Genomic DNA, 13,294 nt, shown 5'->3' with positions numbered 1-13,294 from the left:
GAGTTTGGGGACTTATTTCAGCAGGAGTGGTGAGACAGACATTTTGCTGAGGTGGACAGTTCAGCCGTCAGAAAAGACAGGCAGAAAAGTGTTATTCTCTGAGCAGAACCCGGGGGTCTGTGTGTGAGAACAGTCTGAGGAATGTTCATCCTCACGCCTCATTGGAGCTCTCATTGCTGCTCGCAGATCGAGCAGTGGAGATGGGACGCCCTAGATTTACGGGACGTGTCAGAAGCCTCACATCCTCAGGCCCCCTGGGGCCAATCTGCTGTCTTGATCTGGCCTGTAAGGAAAACAGCCGTCCCTCACAGGCTGACAGTGAGGTGGAGCCATCCAAACACTCGGGGAGGACGGAGACTGGTGGAAATGAGGAATGTAAGAGGAGGGAGGTAAGGATGGAGGGAGGCCACCTTTGGCGAGGGCCGCTGCTGCTCTGGCAGTCGGAGCCTTCACACATCACTACACAGCCATGAAATGGCCAAGTTGGACTCCTGCAGACTCTGAAGGCTGATGATGGCTCCTGGTGAAGTAACGTCATTGAGGAGTTTCCATGGCGATGTGTATAAACAAACAGAGGCTGATTTGATCAGAAACTGCTGTTCAACAGGTGTTCCTGTAGTTTAGCAGCCTTATTAAAGAGTAACTAAACTGTCAGACCAGTTTATTGACATTCAAACTTACATACATGGGGATTTAGTCGTACCACTGATCAGTAACGGCACATTTCTTGACATTCTAACAATAAGTATTAAAATTCTACATTTTGTATTAAAATGTGCCCTCTACAGGTTGGACTTTCCCACCGGTCTGGAATTTTTTAGAAAAATTTCTCCTGGCCGATCCGGTGCTCTGTGAAGTATTTGGCGCCATCTGTTGTCACCACAAAGCTCAACAGTTACCGCCAACTTTTCCCACGACCATTAACTTCACTAGTAGTAGCCCACAGCTGAAATCCACGGCCCCACCAATCAGAGACCTTGATGTGACATCTGTGAGGATTGTGGATAATGTAGTGCTGTTGCTTTAGCTCACGGATAAACTGTTCTTTCTTAAAAGAAAGTCAATAGTAGATCTAAATAGTGTTTGCCCACTTTGCTCTAGTTCCAGAAGTATAATCTGCCATTTAAATCCTCTATAGACATTTTTCAAAACCCTTATTACAACTCTTTTAATGCATGAACCAAGCTAAGCAGCTACCTGACTATTCATGACTTCTAAACATTTGATTCGGCACAAAAACGGAATTTGAAAACAGAAAAAAAGGCAAAGGGTTTGTATGAACTAACTGTTAGTTAACACTATTTAGCCATTTTATGCTATTTTCGGGGACTTTTTATGCTGTTTTCAGCTATGTTTAAGCAATTTAGCTATTTAATGCTATTTTTTTTTTAGATTTTTCCTCCTGTTACTTAGCTATTTTATGCTAATTTCAGAATTTATTTTCAGCTATTTTCTGCTATTTTTATGCAATTTAGCTGTTTTATGCTATTTTCAGCTAATTTTTTTGCTTTTTCAGCGATTTTCAGCAGTTCTTCCACAATTCAGCTCTCTGCATCCCCACGCAATTTCCGCTGAAATTGCAATTTTGATCTAGTTATAAACTGATCTTGCCCATGTGTTTATGATTGTTCAGGTGCCCTTGTGTTACTGGATGTCAAGGATTGTGGGAAATGTAGTGCTGTCGACAACAATCATGAATAAACAATGTTTTTTTTAGGAATTAAGTGGATTATATACAAACGTATGCCTTCGACATGATCATGTCTCTTAGCCCCACCTTTGCTAAAAATTCCAACTAGCTTTGGTTGAAAAAGAAAAAGTTAAATTAGCATCAAGGGACAGTACCGGATAGAATGCAGAAGTTTTGCACATAATGAAAGGTTTGGCCAATCAGGGGTGTAGCTGTGACAGTATAGGATTGTGAGTAATGTAGTACTGTAATGTATCTGAGCTTGTGAAAAACCTTTTTTTCCTCAAAACAAGGTCATTTAAATTAGAAACAGTGACTTATCCATGACCATATCTCATGGTTTCTCACTTGTGTAGCTTGTGGCTAATCTGTCTTGAATAGTTCTGACATTATGGCTAACAATAAAATCTAAAAAGCAGCACAGACTGAATGATGTTGTGGCTGATTAGGGACAGTAGGAAGGAGAGAGTGGGCGTGTCTTATCATCCCCTTGATGTTTAGCCTTAATGACATATACAGATTTTAAAGATATGTGATGTCATAAAGACACTTTACTTTTAGAATTCCAGGGTAGATGAACCTCAGCAGAAACCCTGGACTTTAGTTTCTCTTTAAACACTCTTCATAAAGAGAGAAAAGGCTTGTGTATAAATTTGGTTTTCTTCCCCAAACTTTAACAAGCTTTGCTCATAAACCTCAGAATCCCCAAAAGAAGAAGTTCTGGTGCTTTCAGCCCACAAAGGCCTTTTTGTCCCTGGTAGGAACTGGTAGCTTTTCAGGAAGTGGAGGCTGGTGCCAGCCGGATGATTTATGGCTCTGTGTCCTGGTTGGTGGTTGGACCTGGTCCCAGTGTCACTCAGAGCCAGAGAGAAGCCCTACATGGCCCAATCGGAGGCTGCTGAAGACGTTACAAAGCCTGTCATAAAGTGGCTCAGAGAGACGGAGAGAATTCAGACGACCTATAACGTGTGCCCAGAGACTGTCCCGGTCCATTTTGGCGTTCTCTTCTGTCCCATTCTGGGCCGATGACAAAGCAAAATTCAGATTTCCCCATTTTCTTCTCTTCTGTGCAGAAGACGCTAACTCGTTGGGACTTCACAGGGCTCGCCAGGACTGGAGACAACAATTAGTTTGTTGGAGATGTCAGAAATGGCTGCTTAGTTTTGCAGGGAGAAATCCTTTGTGACGGATCGGTGCTGACAGCGCCGGCTGACGAGGAGGGAGCGACAGTCTCCCAGAGCGCCCCGTATAGTGGAGGAACCTTTGGGCTGCATTAACCCTTATCTGTGAGCACTGACGAACAAAGTTCACTCGCAGACTACCTGCTGTAGCCTGGAAAATCCTATTACGGACTGCAGGGGGACACTTGGGAACGGTCCACCGGGAAATCTGTCTCCCTCGCCACGTACAAGAGACAGGACATAGAGTTTTCTCGCCACCTCCTCAGCTCATTCTGCCTCTCTTTCATTCGCTCTGACTGATTTAGTCCCTTTCTCTTGTCCTCTTCTCTCCCCTTTATCCGTCTTTGTCTAGCTTCTGCCTCATCTATCACTCTTGTTTTCAGCCTGTCTACTTCTCTAGTTTTGCCTATTCTATCTTCACTGCGGCTGATCTCCCAGGCTCTATGCAAACGCATGTTTAAAGTCTCTTTTTTAAAACCAGGCTCCCCTTCCCTTCGTGGAGGAGAAACACTATCTATTCCCCTCGTCTCTGGATGACTGAGCCGCATTTATCTGTGGCTGTAAGGGTTACTGCCATGTGTAAAGCTCTGAATTATATAATGCAAAGCATATGCTGGTAGTCTAATCCAATATTTCAACTTATTATTGCTCAGTTTCCATCTTTAAACAAAAAGCAGCACTTGGTATAATAGAGATACCCTGCAGATGTTGCTATAGTAGGCTACAGTCAGAACATCAAACCTGGAGGGTAAACAAGAAGTGAAGGCGTGTTGCATCCTTAGCTTTCAATTTTCATTATGGCTGCTCTTTCACCAGCTCTTACTGTTGTTTTATTACAAAGCTGACCTTTTCTTTTCTCGGTAGTTTCCCTAAATCCTGGTTTATGCCACTGGGTTGAGTCGACACAGTAGCTACACCAAAGTGGCGTACGCCATTGTGAGCAGCACATACTTGGAGTAGCGACTCAGCCATATGATTTTACTCCAGTTCTGAGTCCTGTCACCACATTTCCTGATCTTTGCGAAAAGGAAACCATGGGGAATCTAACTGAGTGTATTTTGTTGGGATCTGAGCCAATAAATATTGATCCACAGTCGATCTGGAAGAGGAAGAACGTATGGCTGCTGAATCAGCTTAGGCTGCTAACAGAGACAGTGGTATGCTGATTTTTTCAAATGCTAGCGAGTAGATTTGACTCGTTGTATTGTCGTCTTTAGCCGTTTATCTCCAAGCAGAATATATGCAATATGCCTGTAGATCTTACACAGACTGGCTGTGAATCAGTGATACCCTGCAGACCAATCACAGGGCTTGCTGTCTGCATTATTTCAACCTATAGTTACGTATTTTTAGGAAGTGCACATCATCTAAACCTCAAGCATAGACCTGGGGCGTCAAACTCACCCATCCTGTGGGTCAGACTATTTTAAAGCACCAAACAATCAACCAAACACTGATATACCAGGTGCTGAATTATTTATTCCAATTTCTCAGTGTTAGATACATTTACTATTTAATGAGTGCTGCACGCTTACACACAAAAATGTTAACTACTTGAGACAGAGGCTTTACCAACAAGAAATCAAGTCAAGTCAGATACAAATATCATGCTTCCCCTGTATCATTTAACAACAACAAAAAATAATCAAATTCAGATTTTGATAGTTTTAGCGTCCACTGATGATGACTTATACACATACATTAAGTTGTGTTGTTTAAGGCTGTTAAATAGCAACCCATGTATAGCTATCTGATCCGACACCTTTTTTTTTCACCTGACCTTAGATTAGTGCATTAACCATACAAAGTCCACTGAGGAGCGAGAGAGAGGTTCATAGCGACGATCCAGAGTGCCTAATCTGGGACCTGATGAGCTCATAGAGCCCCAAATCCTTCTTCTGCTGATTGAAAACCAGACTCCTGACATAATAATAGAATATGAGCCTCTAATAGAACATCTATCAGTCTGGAGTGCGTCTTTTTAACAATATTACTCTTTGCCAAAATGATCATTAATGTGCCTCATTTAACTCATTTATTGCATCATATTAACTTTCTCTTTTACTTAAATTACAAATAGTTCATAATAGATGGGCAAAAATGTGTGTTGTAAATATTTTCTTTTGTAAATATTGCAAATAAATATTTACAAAATTATTACTCTTTTCCAAAAGCGTGCCTGATAAGACCTGCTGGTGAATTGAATGTCTCCTATAGGCCCTAAGTTTTATAACCCCGGCCTAGACAGAGGGCCTCAAGATACAGTTGTTACAGGTGTGCATCAAGGTACTGTAAATTACTGCTATGATTAAGATGTGTATTTTGAATATAAGGGGACACCGGTGAATAAAATAGCAACAAAATATATTTTTGATATCCAAATTGTCCTTAGGGAGGACCCCTGGCCCAAACAGCAAGGTCCAAGCCCTTCAAAAAGCCCCGAAATGTCTTTATATCAAGCCATTGACAGTTAGGCAGATCCCTACGGACATCAGAAACAATGAATTGCTGAATTACTGTGTGGTAAAATGGTATCAATAAATCCAAATGATTAGCGCCAGAGGGACAGATATGTCAGCAATAGAGAGCATCTGTTATCTTATATTTGATTTCCACCTTGCCTACAGACGTGTTCAAATATTAGGATGTGCCACGTTTGAGTTCTTATGCTCTTCAAAGTACTATGAAGTGCTATTGCTATTATAGGCTTTGGTGACATCATCTTCAAAGGCAAGGCTGGAAGATTTAATTGACTTTAAGGGATGACATCTTCTTCAAAAGCAAGGATGGAAGATTTAATCAACTTTGAGGGATGACATTTTCTTCAAAGGCAAGGATGGAAGATTTAATCAACTTTAAGGGATGATATCATCTTCAAAGGCAAGGATGGAACATTTAATCAACCTTAAGGGATGACATCATCTTCAAAGGCAAGGATGGAAGGTTAAATTAACTTTAAGGGATGACATCTTCTTCAAAGGCAAGGATGGAAGGTTAAATTAACTTTAGGGGATGACATCTTCTTCAAAGGCAAGGATGGAAAATTTTATTAACTTTAAGGGATGACATCATCTTCAAAGGCAAGGACATAATGTTTGACAGGCTTTAAAGGATGACATCATCAAAGGTAGAGAATGGAATGTTAGTAAAGCTGGGGATGTTGGGGCCTTTTTCCTTCCATTTTGGAAAAGTAGGTGGATAACTTTGTATGTGTCTGTTCTAATAATTGTAAGAATTGAAATGTGCTGAATTCTTTATTATTTTGTCCATTTTGGTTTGATGAAGGATATGAGTTATGTGTCATATTTGGTCTTATTTTGTTCACTCACTGTGTTTGATTTTCGGCAAATGGGAAGGGTCTCAGGGTGTTGGTCTTTGAATGGGGCCTCCACATTTATAAAACCACCCCTGATTCAGTAATACACTATAAGAGTGCTAATTATTGTATTTGTATCAGTAGTTTACCGTCCCTTTTTAGGTAGTATCTAATATTTACTTTCCATTATTTGAAATAGATTAATATTTTTCAGAGAATAATTAACCATGCCCTACTGTAATTATGTAGTGACAGGAACTGATGTGCTGTATCATGATTACGCAACCTGAAAGCAATTACAAAACACTTAGTGAGCAGGATGTGACCCAGGTTATTACCATGGTAATTAACCCCATTAAACACAAGAGCGTCGCTCAGTTCAGATGTGACCTTCAAATACGGTACAAATAATTATCAAATACAGTCCTAGTTCATCAAGGCTTGGTTCAACAGGAGGCTAAACAGTGCTGCTGACTGCAGTCATGCCTTTATAGAGCAGCTGTATGAAGCAGCTTCCCATGAACAACCGTTACACCAGCTGCTGATGGAAACTTCAATGTGGGTTCACATCTCCATGCGTCCGATTTATCTTTACTTTATGAAGGGAACACCTACAGTGTCACAAAGAGAAATAAAGCGTAAAGTTTTTTTCTAGAATTCAATCAGAATCAAATATGATTTCTTATATTCATAGTTTTTCTGTCTGACTTGCTTAAACAATACATTATCAGTGCGTGCAACGTTTGTATGTAACAGATAGAAATCAGAGGAGAGAGACAGAGATGTCTCCTGGTCCTTTAAAGGTTCCCCTTTAATGTTAGTGACTGTTACAAACTGAGAGCGGAGTAGGGAGGGGCGATACCACAGTTTTGAAATCCATACTGATACGTAAAGAAAAGAATAACATACTGGATTATCTAAGCTTAAAAACATTTCAGGAAAATAAAAAGACATCCAGGTCATTTTCAAATGTATTTAGAGAAACTTCAATTAAACTGAATGTCTGTGCAACCATGTAAAAACAGAATTATAAATATAAATAATTATTGCACAACCTTATTCAAAAATTTTAAAAATCTACAATACAAAAAATGCCAAATATCTTTGCTTAAAAAAAAAAAAAAAAAAACAAACAAAAAAAAAAACAGATAGTATAATTAGATGAGCTTACTGTACGAACTGACGTACCAAGCATCTTTCTAAGCAGGTGCCCGCTCCCTCGCCAGTGGGATGGACGACGTTGGGCTGCGGATTTCTAACCACTGCTTGGACGACTGTTTGATTTATTTTGTCTTTTATTGTTATTTTACAGTACTGTAAACATTTCAGTGTGTTTACTAATTAGAGAATATTTCTTACATGCATGTTGGAAATATAAAAAAATTGGCCAAAATAAGTTTTTGGGTGTCCATGATATGAATTTATGTTGCATTAGTATTAAAACAGTTATCGATAACATTTTATTTCGCTGGTATCAAATGAAATTCAAAATTCATGTATTGCTGCAACTCAGTTTCAGATACTTTCCAGTGTTTGAATTACATATGGTTAATGGGGACAGTAAAAGTTAATGGAGGATGATCCTTTCAGCACCTTTGCACAAGTTTGGGCCCTTGGTGGGCACCCCAGTCAGCCTGGCTCTACTTACATGAAGACATACTGTACACAGGTATGTCAAGCTACTTTATCAATCAGGATGGAGAGCTCTGTAAGGAGGGCAATAAGAAGGACAGGGACCTTAACCTTAAAACATGAATGTGTGAATGAGCAGAACTGAACTGTTCAGGACAGTGAAGTACATAAAAGTCAGTTACATAGCCTAAATCACATAAAGTATTGTGTATGGTTGATTGGTAGTGGCTGATGCAACACCACCTCTCCATTAACACCAGTATCTGTCACTTAGCACAGACGTTATCATTTATTAACCAAAAACCAAGATGCAACACTTCGAACCTGACATGCTCTGTCGATGATTTCCTCTCCAGACATCTGTGGCGTTTCATTCTAACTCCCAGGCCACATCCGATGTGAACAAACGAAGGCGAGCTCACAAATATTGACTTTCCAATAACAGGAGAGTCCACAGCAGCCTATCATATGGCTCGAATTAAAGCATTATGACATAATAGAGCAAAGTCGGGGTTAAGACCTCATTACTGCCACCCGGGGCCTCTGCTTTCTCTCTCTGCAAACCTGGCAGCTCTCCGGTCTGGTTTTGGACCCGCTCCACTCTAATTGGAGCAGCAATATGGAGTAATTGGAAGAGGGGGACAGCGGTGTTACAGGGCCGAATGAAGCCCGGCCTGCGTTTCTCAGCGCTTAACCCGGTAATAAGCTCTCAAAGCAGACCTTGCCTCCACATTACCCTTTGAACCACAGGGAAGGAGGGGTTTAAACAGAGTCACAATGTATGGAAATGCCACTGTATGGATGTGTGAATGTTGGAACAACCGTAAGAGGACTAGCTAGACAAGATGATTTCCAAGGCTCAGTCCTGTTTCGAACTTTTACCCCTGACGGTGTAGTGGTGAAATCTTCCCCTATAAAATCAACAACCATGAAGATGTCCACTACCTCTGGATTTGGGTGAATAAGGCCCAAAATCAGGCCTTAGATCACCTCATGTGTAGCCATAAAAGGACAGAGAGTTTTGGCCTGTTCCTGTTGAAATGCCTCCGACCGCAGACGCAGAAAGAGGGTTTTTGTGGAGAAGTATTAGCTCTTGATTATTTGCGTTAACCGGTCCTTAGATTTACTGCCTGGGTAATGCAATCTGACTGCCAGTTAAGCACTAGCAGCAACTGGAGGCAGGAAAGCCATGACAGAGTTGGCGTTCTCTCTCTGTTTCCCCGGACGGGACCAATAAAAAAGCCTGTGAGCTCTTGCCCCTGAGTGGCTGTCTCTGCCTCATTCTTACCCTCCCCATCGTGGAGACATTTGGAAACAATCAGCGGTGTGTTTAAGAGGAAGGCCCTTCCCCTATCAATCCCCCTAGATAAGGTATCTATGAGCCCAGCTCCTTGGCCCCGCACACGGAATTCATCACCTTTGTTTCCTGGATGCTGTTTAGGGCTCTCCTCATTTTCACTCCTATCTGTGCAGAGTGCAGAGGCCATGTTTGGTCCTCACATATGTGTGCATAAACTTCAGAGGCGAGGAGGGTTTACCAGGGTGGTGCGTATATGTGGTTCAGTGTTGAGTGTGAATACCAAACATGCAGTCTTGATTTGTGCGATTTCTGTATTTCTTTTTGCTCAGGGGAGCACTGCAGACAGCTGAAGAGGTGTGTTTGATGTGAGCGCTCCTAACCGGGGTGGAGTGGCGAGTTCATGCACGTTCGCCACTCGATCCTTTCCCGAAAGTTACCTCAGCACTTCCACTACATTTAAAGGGTAATATCATGGAAGTTAATGGGTTTGTGTTGCACGTTTTTACACAAAGGATCTCTTTAATAGTTAGGCTAAAACTTAAGAACAAACTTAAGGGTGGTTTCACATTAGGGACACAGGCCTGGATCCGAGTCCACTTGATCCCAAAGTCCAGCTCCATTTGGTCAGAATGAACGTATTGTATATGAAAAACCATGCCCAAGTACACTTGAGGAGGTGGACCCAATATGGATTGTTTTTTTTTTTTTTGCAAAACTTGAGAGTGCCTTTTAAAGCCTCAAGAGCATGATTTATTAATTTTGGGCTCTGATTTTTCTTCAGTCTTTCCATTAAACCTGCCTTTGTCCTCTAACCTGCCTCCTTGTGCTTAGATTTTCTTAGCTTGTGCTCTAAATGTCTGCTTACTTTCAAATCTTTAGTTGTCTGCTCAAATTTGCTACGCTTGTGCTCAAACAGTCTCCTCTTATTCAGGTTGACTCTGCTTGTGGGCAAGAATGGCACTCTTGAGTTTTCTCGCTCCGTTCACGTACGAAACTTTCTCTGCACTCTTAATCATATTTCTGATCTTGGATTTTTTGATGACCTGACCAATAGGAAACAAATAAAGGATGGACCAATCATGTTTGTTCTGCCTCTTGTTGCTGTGCTGTTCTCCAGGAGACATTTGCTTTGATCTCACTAAGACATTCTGTGACATACACACTCATCATCTCAGTGGACTTACAGCTCCGACTCAGGTTTCTCCTACAGTTTTAAAAAGTAGACAAAATACTCAGTTCTTTTTTTGCTGGGTTTTTTTGTTTGTTTGTTTGTTTTGGCCTTCTTAAATAGATTTTTAATAGTTATTGTTAAAGTTTATAGGGATTTATGGTACTCGTACTTTTACAATGTGTGTTATTGGAGATAACCTGACACGCCATATGGATTTGTTTCACACATCCATCTGGTAAACCTCCCATAGGCAGTGTTTGGGAAAGGGCAGAGCCTTTGAAAAACAACTCAGAAGGTGATTGGACGAACGTTCCGTCTGGCACATCTTTACAGGCCAATCAGAGCAACAAAACACGTGACGTAGCCGCTACCAAGGAGTAAATCCATAGAGAACTGCATAACGCAAACCGTGGCAACTGTCGACTTCTGTCGTTTTTGAAGAGAAGACAACTCAATGCTCTTCTTTGTTCTTCTTTTAACCAAAAAAATGTCGCCAAGCTCTGATAAAACTTACGCTTTAGCAGCATCCACGCTAATGTCTTCCGCCATGATTGCACCGGCCTCTTTTTGCTGCTAGCTTACGTTACGACTCCACACGCCAGAAAGTACTGCCCCTCGACGCTGATTGGTTCTGTCACTTTCTAACCGGGCCCAAACTGGTCAGATGGGAGCTTTGCAAGATGGGTTTACCAGTGAAAAACAAGGAAACAGGTGTATCAATCTGCTTTGCAAGGTTTTATTGGATAGAGTTTTGTGACTAGTTTTGGTCTTGTTCACAAGTTTTCCGTAAATACAGGATCGTTTCAAGAAATATCCATGTAAGCACAAAACTATTCGAAACATCAACACAACAAAAAGCCATAGTTTATATTCTACCATGGAAATGCACCAAAAACAGAAAAGATTAAAGGTTAAGCACACCCAAAGCTTTTCTCTTACTCAAAACTTTCTCCTGGCTGCCCCTCTGGTTGTACTTCGCTTAAAAAAATGCGGCATACGCTGTTCTCAATGACCCTTTGTTGCTCATGGTGGTAGTAGAGGAGCAGAATAAACAAACACAAGCATGTTATCAGCCATTATTGCTGATGGCTGGGCTTGCTTATGCAGGTTAAGTGGGGTATGATGTAATTGTTTAAGGAAAGATGTTGCTTGGTTGAAAAACAGTCGCTTCAGAAAGATCAGTTCACTCTGGGACCCAGTTTCAAAACGTACCATTTTCAGGCTCCCAAAACACCGGTTCTGTGTGAATGAAACAGCAATACAATAAAATACTTTTGCAGAAACCCCGCCAGTGAGATCAGAGCAATTGTCCTCTTGAGAACAGCCCATTTTTTAGTTTACATCCCACACAGCAGGTAGTTGTATGTGGCCTTGTATGTATGGTAAAAAGAAAAATAAAGTGACTATGCATGAAGGAGACTAGTGCAAGAGACCACCAGTACACCTATGACTACTCTGAAGGAGTTCCAAGCTTCAGCAGCTGAGATGGGAGAGACTCTATGCAACAACTGTGGGCCAGGTTCTTCACCAGTCAAAGCTTAATGGGAGAGTAGCAAAGGGAAAGACACTGTTGAAGAAAACTCAGATTAAATCTGGATTAGAGTTCACCAAAAGGCATGTGGGAGACTCCATGGTCAAGTAGAAGAAGTGACCAAAATGGTGCTTTTTGGTCATCAGAGAAGACACCATCCCCGCTGTGAAGCACAGTGGTGGCAGCATCATACTGTGGGGATGCTTCTCAGCAGCTGGCCCTGGAAGGCTTGGAAAGCAGAGGGCTAAAAGAATGCATCAAAATATAGAAAATCCTGCAGGACAGCCTTATTCAGTCTGCAAAAGACCTACGGCTTGGAAGAAGATTTATTTTCCAGCAAGACAATGACCTGAAGCATCCAGAGAAAGCTACACAGAAGTGGTTCAAACACAACAAGGTGAATGTTCTGGAGCGGCAGAGTCGAAGTCCAGACCTCAATCCAACAGAGAATTTGTGGATAGACTTGAAAAAGGCTGTTCAACCTGGGCCCCCAGTCAGAAAACTGTGACTACAGCTCTGACCAAGGCATGACACTATCATGAATAACGTGGAAACGCTCCAGGACTCTCTGGTAGGTATGATGACAGACATATTCTAGAGTGGAGTTTTATTACAGCTGGTAAACTTTGCTTCATGCCCTGTTTTCTTCTCTGTTCCACTTTCTTCCATAAATCCTCCTATAACAAAGAAATGTCTTATTCCAGCATGCTAGTGTGAGAGTATTTTTAGTGTGTGCTATAAGAGCCGAGGATCGAAGATGTTAATGTGCGTTATGAGGCTCTGGCGTTTATATCCTGCTGATCAGTCGATGCACCTGCGTGTAAACTCCATCATATATCTGTGGCTGTCTAGACGTGTGTCATTGTGTCATTGAGTTTGCCCTGCATGTGTTTCTGATCAGATCGGCCTCCTTTTCTCAGAGCATTATACGAGTGTTGAGCGTCCCACCATGAGCTAACAGCCAGTCACATTTTTGTTTGCAGGTCAGACATAATAGGGAGAGAAACACACCCCCTTCTGAGCTTTTCAAACAGGTGAACTCCTCCTTCTTCATCCCTCATTTTCCTGACCTCCTTCTTCAATCAAACACGTCCTTCCATTCACTTCAGATCTAATAAGGCCCGTGACCTTTGCCCTGCTTGGATGGACCCCCGATGAGAGCCTCCTTCACCTGGTATTGTGCTGCCGGCTACACCTTCAGACTGGCACGGCCCCCACTCACGCCCGCCTTTGTCCTCCTGCAATTCACTCTGACTTTGTTCAGTTAGTTAACTTAGCTTCCCCTCCCTGCTGGGAACTCAGACGGAGGGAGGGGGAGGAGGGGGGCACTGGTGCTAAGGAATGAGGGGGGAATCAGTAAATGAAAGTTGTTCTGCCCTGTGAGAGAAGAGCAGCCTTTATTCCTCTGTTAACATTAGTTTTGGGCACGCAGATACCAAGTGTTAATCTTTAATGCTTAATTTGATGCAAATC

The 13,294-nt window shown here is 41.8% G+C and overlaps 1 protein-coding gene across 12 annotated transcripts in view; it reads right to left on the bottom strand.

Moving 5' to 3' along the window:
• The window catches only part of mecom (MDS1 and EVI1 complex locus), a 354,218-nt gene that overhangs the window by 197,057 nt on the left and 143,867 nt on the right, over window positions 1-13,294 (bottom strand). The gene's annotated exons all lie outside the window — the stretch shown is intronic.

This window comes from Cheilinus undulatus, linkage group 2 (genome assembly GCF_018320785.1).
Source record: "Cheilinus undulatus linkage group 2, ASM1832078v1, whole genome shotgun sequence".
Classification (NCBI taxonomy): domain Eukaryota; kingdom Metazoa; phylum Chordata; class Actinopteri; order Labriformes; family Labridae; genus Cheilinus; species Cheilinus undulatus.
Note: the sequence above shows the minus strand (reverse complement) of the source record. Positions and strands in the feature narration are given on the sequence as shown.